Below are 9,494 nucleotides of genomic sequence, written 5' to 3'. Positions count from 1 at the left end.
AAAATACTGGGGCTGGAGGGAGGGGCAGGACCCCAAAACAGGAAAAGTCGGGTAGCTTAGGCAAAAAAAAAAAAAAAGCAAAAAATAAAAAGGGCTCCACTTGCCACATTGAAACACCATGAAAATCAAATCAAATACCAAACAAACACCCCCAAGAAAGTAAAAGAGCAGTTTCAACTGAAGGATGCAAGAGTGAGCCTTATCCAGGGAACATCTAATGCCTTCCGCAGCAGAGCAGCAAGGGTGCGCAGAGCCATTCAAACCAGGCACCTGGAGCCCTGCAAAGGTCTGCGCTATGAAAAATGTCTGGCCAGCTGTTTGAAATGGAATTTGCACGAAGGTAGGAGGAAAGGGGTGCCAGCATGCCTCTTCCCTGTCTAGGTTGGAATGCTTCTCGGAGAACTTTAAAAGCTGACAGCTAAATTTAATCAGGGCTAAATCACTGAGACAAAGACGGTGTTCTTATGCAACAAACGAACAGCCACTCTGCCAGTGTTTTCTTTCCCTACAAGGTAATGAATGGTGCAGGCTCTCAGGAGTGCTCCAGCCATTTGGAAATGTTATGAATTCAAGGGAGGCAGGAAATGTGGAAGTCTAGTTCATTGCTAATGTTGTCTTCCGGGGATTGTAGGCCTGTAGGTTGAACAGCAGGGTTCCACAGCTGCTGTTGTGTAATAACTGGGCATGCGCTGGTTCTCAGTGCTGCAAAAAAACGCTTCATATACAGCACCCTCACTACGGTCTATATTTAAGACCAGCATTTCTGTTAAGGAAGTGAGCTAGCATAAACCTTATAACTGCCTCCCCCCCCCCCCCCCCGGACTAAACACCATTTCGTTGTTGTGTTTGCTTCAAGAGTTTGCCAACCTCATCTGCAGCAGCGCGATCAGTTTAGAGATTATGCAGGTCTCCTTCTAGCTTGGGGGTGGCTTTCCACATGATTTGTTTTCTTTAAAAATAAATGTTAAAAATCAACAGCAATCATGAATGCCGGGTACGGAGTGCTGAGAAGGGCACTTCATTCACCTTTGATGTTTCTTTCCCCAAACCCACGACCCTTGCCTAACCTTGAGAAAAATAGGCCAGTGAGCCTATACAAGAAGAAGTCCTCCAATCCTCCCCAGTATTCTGCAAGTAACCTAGCATACAGGAGTCAGAAAAACCAAGCCCGAGGGGGCCAGCAAATCAGTACAACAAGGAGTCTGGATGGATTCCTGGCAGGACCTTAGGAAACCAACCCATGGAAGTCTGGGTCCATGGTGTGCTGTCAACTGTGTTTCCTTAAGTGGTAGCAACTGTAGACACTCAGGTAAAATATTCATGACAGAGGAGAGTGTGCTCTCTTTGGAACCTTACCAGCTTCTGTTTTGTTTTGTTTTCTATAAATCTAAAACCATCTGAAACATCACTTCTCAAACAGCCATTGTGCAACATTGCTTTGCCTCGTGCTTCTGTAAAACCAATCATGTGAGTTCATTTCAATTTCAATTTAGGTCGAGATAACATCTAATTCCCAGGGTCTGGTAAGTAGTAGAATTTTCTGAGAGGAAGACTGAAACATAAGAATAGGCTTGGTCTGAGGAAAAGAGGGACAAAGCCATGAGGAGAATCTTTTCTAGGTCTTCTCCATCTGGCTACACATTCTACAGCTCGGGGACCGTGTGCAGGTGTCTGGCTCTCTCCACAGGAGACCAGGGAATAGAGGAATTACAAGTGTAATTTGTTCAGGGTTTCTGCATTTTGACTAGGGCGCTGAATGGTATTTGCTGGAAAGAGGCAACTAGGATAGATAATCGCTGTTTGTGCCTAAGCCTACTACACCCCTCAGGCCAGCTGCTTCTCATGTGACGTGAGGCCAGATAATATTAGGGCAGTGGCCATAAATGATTCTTGAGATTATAACACCCTGAAGTGATTCAGGAATACCTTGTCTTTTCAAAGATATGAGATATCGCCAGTGTCAAGAGTGACCCATGGAGCTGGTGATAGTTGGAGCCAGGCTCTGAGAGATGACTCAAACTTTGCCTTTGGCCTTTAAAAACCCAACACTGTACTGCCAGCTATCTCAACAAGTTCCCGGTTGGCTGCCAGGAGTCATCACAGCAAACTTCGGACTCATAGAGTCCTGAGTTCAAGTTCTCACTCCCAATCTGCTATTTCCCCCGCTGGATGACCTGGGTGTGGCTAATGAACTTTTCTGATCTTCAGGTTTTCCAGGAAGGACAATAAAAGCTGATCATAGGCTTGCTGTGAAATCATCAAGAGAATTAACCACTGAAGATATCTGGAATACAGGTCAATGTCCCCGCTTCCACCTGCCCCCTCCTCCCCTTCCATTCTCACACAGCCTGGGCAGAGGGGTCAGGCACAGCTTGCATAGCCCTTCACGAATGTCCTCATGACCGGAGCATGTCTGACAGGATCAGAAATTCTTTTAGTTCATGGGTTATTAAATCCTGAGGTTTGCAAATAATCTCTTATGTGTGTAAAGTCAAGCCTCTTGGGATATACATTTATTTTGTTGTTTTTCAATGGCATTGACTCTAACGTTTCCCTCCTAGGGATTGTCTAGGTGGTTCTCTCCCAAGTTTGGTCAAACCCAGGAGCCAGGCAATTAGATACTAAAAGAAGATGGCTTAAAATACGAAAGGATCCATTTGCCTAGAGGATGCCTCACAGCAAAAGCTGCTAGCATGTCTCAGGTTGTCTGTGGGAACAAGCACATCAAGCAAGAAGCAGGATGCAAGCCGGGCGTGGTGGCACACCCCTTTAATCCCATCACTCGGAAGACTGAGGCAGGTGGATTTCTGAGTTCGAGGCCAGCTTGGTCTTCAAAGTGAGTTCCAGGACAGCCAGGGCTATACAGAGAAACCCTGTCTCGAAAAACCAAAAAAGAATCAAGATGTATACTATCCAGAGAGAACAAGAGGCAGAAGCGTAAGTGGATAGACCAAGGCAGGACAGGAAGAAGGAGAAGAAAGAACAGGAAGAGAAGAGAAGAACCCCCTTACCACAGGGAGGGCCTGGGGGTGAAAGGGCTGGCTGCGGCAGTTCCAGTCTGAAACCCTGACAGCAGCTCTCAGGAAGAAATCTTTCCCAATTCCTGCCCTTTGAGTTTGTGAAAGACAGCTCCTTTTATAGGAAGGGCGCTTCCATCCCAGCAAGTAGACCAAGTATCTGTTCAACCAGTCCTTCTAGTGTGGCCTGGTGAAAGAACGATTCTTTGGGATCTTTCAGGATTTAGTCACAAAAGGATCTTCTCAACCATGAGATGGGGAAGGGGGCAAGTGGGAGTATGGGGGAGGGGAGCATTGAGAACACGAGAAGTAATCTTTGCTGTGCTGTTTTGGAAAATTCTTTCTCTTAGGGAAATCTTTTAAAGATAAAAGTTCTCGTAATAGTGCCTCACATCTGTAATTCCAGAACTTGGAAAGTAAAGCCAAGGAGATCGTGAGTTCAAAGCCAGCATTAGATATATAGCAAGTTCAAAGTCAAAGAGCTACGTGAGACGCTACCTCAAGAAATTAAGGGGACTGGTGGGTAGAGAAGTACTTGACTTGGATTTTACATCAACCCCCAGAACTGAAAAAAGTATAATAGAAAACGTGAAAAATAAGAAATATTATTCATAAATTATTCCTTCTTTGTTACTATCAGAAGTTTGGTATATTTCCCTCAGCTCATTTCTCTGTGTCTATAAATAATATTCCTGTCCATGCCACAGTTATGCACACTAAATATGCAATTTAATATTGGGACACATTCATCTGACATTGCTACAAAATACTTCAAGGATTCTTTTAAAAATTTTTAATTTTGAGTCTGAAGTTAATATCATAGAAACCAGTTACATCGTTCCTAAATTCCTCTGCAATTAGGGTTTAGTTTATTTTCAGATTTTGTTGCTTCAAATAGCAATGTGTCCACAGTGCTACTGTAACACTTTAAAAAAATTATTCTGAGGCAGCATAGGGAATAGTTTAGCAACCTAGAACTCCACTTGGTTTGGACTATGCACACAGTCTTCTTCTAATGTTGCCCTTGGAAACAGAGCATCCTTGTCTTGATAAGTCAAGAGTCTCTGAAGAGTGTACCCAGCAACCTATGTACATTCCAGGACCACTCTCCTCACTGAGCTGCATCCACATCCTTCTCTGAACAATGGACTGTGTTTCTATTCCTTCTAGTGACCATCAAACTTAGATTCTATTCATTTATACTCTGGGTAGGTAAAGGACTAAGAATAAGAGGCCAGTCCGGCCTGAATTGTTTTTCAGTGCATACACAATAAAATAAAAATGTCCCCAAGTGAACTTTTAGGCAGAATCTCTTATTTGCCATCTTATCTCAGTGAGTAACTGGGTGTGTATATGATGGAAGTCAGATGCATTGTGGGAAAGGATATGTGCATGGGAGGAAATGGTTATATAACGATCTGGCAATCAAAATAGAGAGCCATCCAAACTAAGCCCCTAGTAATCAAACTCCTCTTTTTGTGGAATACCATAAACGGGAGACCCGAGCAATAACTGGGACCTCTGAGTGCTCTCCCTGTGTGGCTAGCTGCCAGCTCTTGAGAGTGTGTCTGATTTGCCTTGCTGGTTTATGATTAAAGTTCCCTTGCAGCTGGGCGTGGTGGCGCACGCCTTTAATCCCAGCACTCGGGAGGCAGAGGCAGGCGGATTTCTGAGTTCGAGGCCAGCCTGGTCTACAAAGTGAGTTCCAGGACAGCCAGGGCTATACAGAGAAACCAAAAAAACCAAAAAAAAAAACAAAAAAAGTTCCCTTGCTGCTTTTGCAAGTCCACATAAGCCTTTCTCTTGATTCTCTGAGTAAGAGGTCAAGCAATTGGAAACACCAGACCCCAATCACTGATAATAATCCTGGAGATAGCGTGATTTTGTTTCTGTTAAAATTGTTTCTATGTGTATAATAGACATTTTTGACTGTCTTGTGTAGAGAGAGTACCTTGTGTATTGAGTGGATGCATCATGTGTCAATTAAAAAGCCTATATAGCCTATGGCTTAGGCAGGAAATAGAGGTGGGATGCTGGGAGGAGAAAGAAAGAATTCTGGGATAAAATGAGGCACAGGGAGATTCACCAAGAAGACCTAACAAGATGGACACATGGTACCTGAGCACAGGTAATCAGCCACGTGACAGAACATAGGTTAAAATAAATGGGTTATCTTTAGTTATGGTCTAGTCAGAGAAGATCCTAGCTATATAGCCAAGGTATCTGTAAATATATTTTAAGTCTGAGTCTTGTTTCTGGGAACATGGGATTGGGAGGAAGAACCAGCCATAACTTCTACAGTTTTATATATGTAGGGTACAGAGACACCCAGTGAATCAGATGCAGGATCTAAACTTAGACAAATTGCCACTAATTGTGGCAATGCGGTATAGTTTGGTTGATCTTCTAGAAGGCAGTTTCAAGATCAGAGAACTAATGTACAAAAATCATTGCCACTGTGTATGGTACCTCGTAAGAACCCAATAACAAAATGTTAATGACTTCAGCTAGCTCATTTCTGATAGGACCATGGAAATGGGTTTTTCTATGATTCACAGTCACAGGAAAATAAAATCAAGAGAGCCACAAAAACTCCTCATAATTTTTTTTTAAAAAGTCACTACACCAACACATAGCAAAGACTGTCAGATTCCCTCTAGTCCATAAGAATGGAAACCTCTGGAATCAATTTTAAGAATACAATGTCATTGCTGCTTAGATATTGCTAGGCAAAATGACTTTGCTGTTCTTATAGCTTGGGTTAGATAGCCATTTCCAGGTAAGAGCTAAGCCAGGCTTGCTACATGTCTATTTCTGGAAGGAAAAAAAAAAAAAAACCCAAACAGGTGTATATACATTTTGATCTGATTTGATAGAATTTTAAGAGCCACAGCAGAAGAGGGAACTCTAAAATTTTCCATAGGTAAGAGTTCTGGCATAGAATTCTTGATTTCCCTCACCGCCTTCAGCAGCCAGGACCTCAGATCTGAACAATGGTTAATGTTTAAAAAGGTACAGTGTGTTCTGTTTAATGACCTGTTCATTTCCCTTTCCTGCCAGTGCAGGCCTCAAGTAAAAGCTCGTTACAGGGCACAGAAAGACACAGGGAGTGATGCTCAGGTCACAGGGAAGTTGCTTGAAGACGAGGGAGCTGTATCTCCAAGGAAACACTCCAAATGAGTTGCTGTGGGCCGCCGTGGGCGTGGGTTTACTGTAGCTTATGGAAATAACCCACAGCACCCACTGAGATGTGTGTGTAGATTGCAGTCAGGAAATGGAGGAAATCCTGCATTAAACCGAAACGGTGGGATTTAAAAATGCCTAAGAGAGATTCTCTGGGTGGAATCTGGTCAGAGCACCCATCAGCTTTCCCTCTCATCAGCAGTTGGGAGAAAAATTACATGCTTTGGGTATCCAAACCCGAATCTAGGGTGTTCAGCCCTTCAGCTATCTACCTTTCTGTAATTAATCCTATTTGTCATCAATCCTCATATTACATGCTGTGAGGGCCAGCCAGTGCAGACCCTAACATCTCCTATAAACGAAACATTCGGTCCTTTCTCCACCAACTCTATTTGTTCTACTTTCAGTCTTTATATAACTCCCAACTCATCTTTTCCTGTGACCTCATCAACTGTTCCTTGTCACATCAGACTGTCACCAGTTATCTGTCAACTCCGTGCTCACTCTGACTGTGTATTGACTTGGGCCTGGCACCGGACTTGGTTCTGAGGATACATAGGTAAATTCCAGTTACGGCCCTCTTGGAGGTCACAGTTCAGGTGGAGAAGCTTAATAAAATATGTTGAGGGCAAAGGTCAAGACTGGCTTGTGGAAGCCAGTCATTCTCCGGGGTGTTAGAAGGCTTCCCGGAAAGACCGATGCCAGAGCTGAGGTTTTTGGGAAGAGGAAGTATTGAGAAGGTAAAAAAAAAAAAAAGGTGGGAATATGTAGATAGGTTGGCAATGGGTAGGATGAATTGGAGGCCATGTCGTGCTGGCGTCTCGAACTTTCAAGAGTGACTCTGAATATGCCAGTCTTTCCCTACAGTTGAATTAAATGAACTCTCCCATGGCCTTTGGTTGGTTGTTTGGTTTTGTTTTTCTGTCTTTTTTTCTCTGTGGATCTATTCCAGTCCCCAATGATTTTTCAAGGAATATGCTCCACCATTCCCAGCAGTGCTTTGCCAGATCACTGACCCACCTCCTGCCACACTGCCCACCATTGCCCTCAAGATTCTAGAAGACGGTGGAAAAATGTCTCATGGTTTCAGCTGCAAGCCTCCAATCAGCCGTCAGGTGGACCTGAGACCTCATGAGGTTCTGACTCAGCACAGACATGTGTGCCCAAGTGGAAAAACCATGCCAAGCTCACACAAAAATTCTACGAGTCCCCACAATCTTTCGACTGCTTTTGACTTTTAGCTTTTCTATAATGATTTGCACTCTGAATTTAAAACCCCACTTGCCGATGTAATATTTCTATTAATATTTCATTGGGCAATAATACAGCAAGTAAGTATAGAGTAGGCGTTCTAGTCATCCTACAGACAGGAAGTAATCTTCTTTTTAAATTACTGTTTGAAAATTAGTACGGTGGGTATATTTTATTGATATGGTTCTTAACTCCAACATTGCCAGCCAACAGTGGGTGAGTCACTGTCTTGCCTGGATCCATCTGACTTTAAAGATGGGAAGATTTTGCAGGCAACAGGCAATGGGGTCGGAGCCTTTCAGAGTCCTCCTGAGTCTCTCTGCTTCTGAAAGAGAGAGAGAGACAGAGACAGAGAGAGAGAGAGAGAGAGAGAATTTCCTGGCACCTAAGTAAAAGTAAACAGACTGCAGATATTGCACTGCTGCTGAACTGCCTGCCATTGGTCATACTCAGTTAAATCCCAAGTGTCTTCGCCCAAGCCTGGGGTCTGAAGTGGAGGGAGGGAAGAGAGCTAGAAAAACAGGGCAGATACAAACAAAACAAAAAGACAGAAACTAGCACTGGGCAAATTGGGAGTTCAGCTGTTCCAAAACAGTCACCTCAAAGTTGTAACTTTTAAAAACAAGCACATGCACACTCATACACACAGAGGAAGGGGAGAAGAGAAATACTGTCTGCCTCATCTGTTCCTTGGAGTGGGGAGGGGGAAAGGAGTGGGAAGTGGGGGATGGAACCTGTCTTTGGACAGAAGACATGATGAAAAGCTGGAGTTGAAAGCCAGACAGCCAATAGGAAATTTGGGCCATTGAGTCCAATGCTTTTAAAACTCTCAAATAGCAAACAAGGCACTCTGTTTCTTATAGGCCAAGGGAAGACCTAAAGACTACTACTGTATTGTGAGAAGGATGCTACTGACCTGCTTTAAACACCCCGACTTCTTTCCAAACCTGGGCGGGATCTTCATGAGTAGAATCTACGTAAGCTCAAGGCTCTATCACTGGAGCTGGAGGAGACAAGCAGTGACTCCTTAGCCTTAGTAACCAGGCCAAGCCATCACTTTCAAAAATCTTAGATGGGTGTGAATACTTTGGGAAAACATCATGTTCTTACTGCCTTGATAGTTACTATATAACTCAAGTTATTTTCTAGTTCATGTTTTCCTTTCTGGAGAACTCACTGAAGACAGACACCTTGGCAGCCGTGATGGTTTTCCCACCGTGGACTGTGTTGAATAGGTAGATGCCCAATTCATACTCGTTTCTGTGCCTTCAGTAAACTGCTTTCAATCTTTCTCAACTTTTCCTCCTTCTCTGTCCCATCATGGGATGCCAGGAACACTTGAATGCCTTTGCAGACTTCAGTGGCCTTTCCCACCTTTGAAGACAGAAGGGATGGAACCAGAAGCAGTAGGGTTATTTCCTAACATATGTTGAGATAATTACAGGACAATGCCTGGATTTCCCAACCAGGGGAACATCACTGGGGAGAGTATCTTCTGAATGCCTTTTGAAGCACAGTCCTGGATAAATCCAAGTTCAAAGTGATTATACAGCCAAGGGTAGGTTTTACAGATGACTTTATGGTTTTGTTGAAAACACTCCTTTAATCTGTTGCAAAATACCAGCACTCTTGCAGGGGCTTCATTGATATCATCAAACAGGGAAAGTTTGGTGTTTGATGATAGCAGCCCTAGAGTCATGCTGTGCAGAGCCAACTGAGGGCTTCTCCATCCTCTAGCAAATAGCAGCCTGTATCCCCAAATCCCCAGATCCAAACTCAAAGCAGGAGGCTTGCTTAGCTTTAGCAACCTGCCTTTGCACAGTCAGGAAGCTTTCTCTAGTAAATGTGTCCAGGCATTTACTGGCCAGGAGAGAATTTTTCCCCCCTAATTTTGAATTCCTACCATTGTTAAAAAAGAAGACGTGTATATTCAGACAAGTAGATGGAAGACAGGAAAAATTCAGGAGCCTGATAAAGTCAAGACTGCTATCAAAGGGGGCAAAATATCACTATCACAGACTGATTGCAAGACGGGACATTTTT

The 9,494-nt window shown here is 43.6% G+C and overlaps 1 long non-coding RNA gene across 1 annotated transcript; it reads left to right on the top strand.

Annotated features, from left to right (window-relative positions):
• The first annotated feature begins 256 nt into the window (after positions 1 to 256).
• Positions 257 to 2,773, top strand: LOC115032135. The gene is made up of 3 exons (XR_003837774.1): positions 257 to 340; positions 2,209 to 2,295; positions 2,562 to 2,773. It is a non-coding gene; the product is annotated as an uncharacterized LOC115032135 (long non-coding RNA).
• The last annotated feature ends 6,721 nt before the right edge of the window (positions 2,774 to 9,494 follow it).

Source organism: Mus caroli, chromosome 10, assembly GCF_900094665.2.
Source record: "Mus caroli chromosome 10, CAROLI_EIJ_v1.1, whole genome shotgun sequence".
NCBI classification, from domain to species: Eukaryota; Metazoa; Chordata; class Mammalia; order Rodentia; family Muridae; genus Mus; species Mus caroli.
Note: the sequence above shows the minus strand (reverse complement) of the source record. Positions and strands in the feature narration are given on the sequence as shown.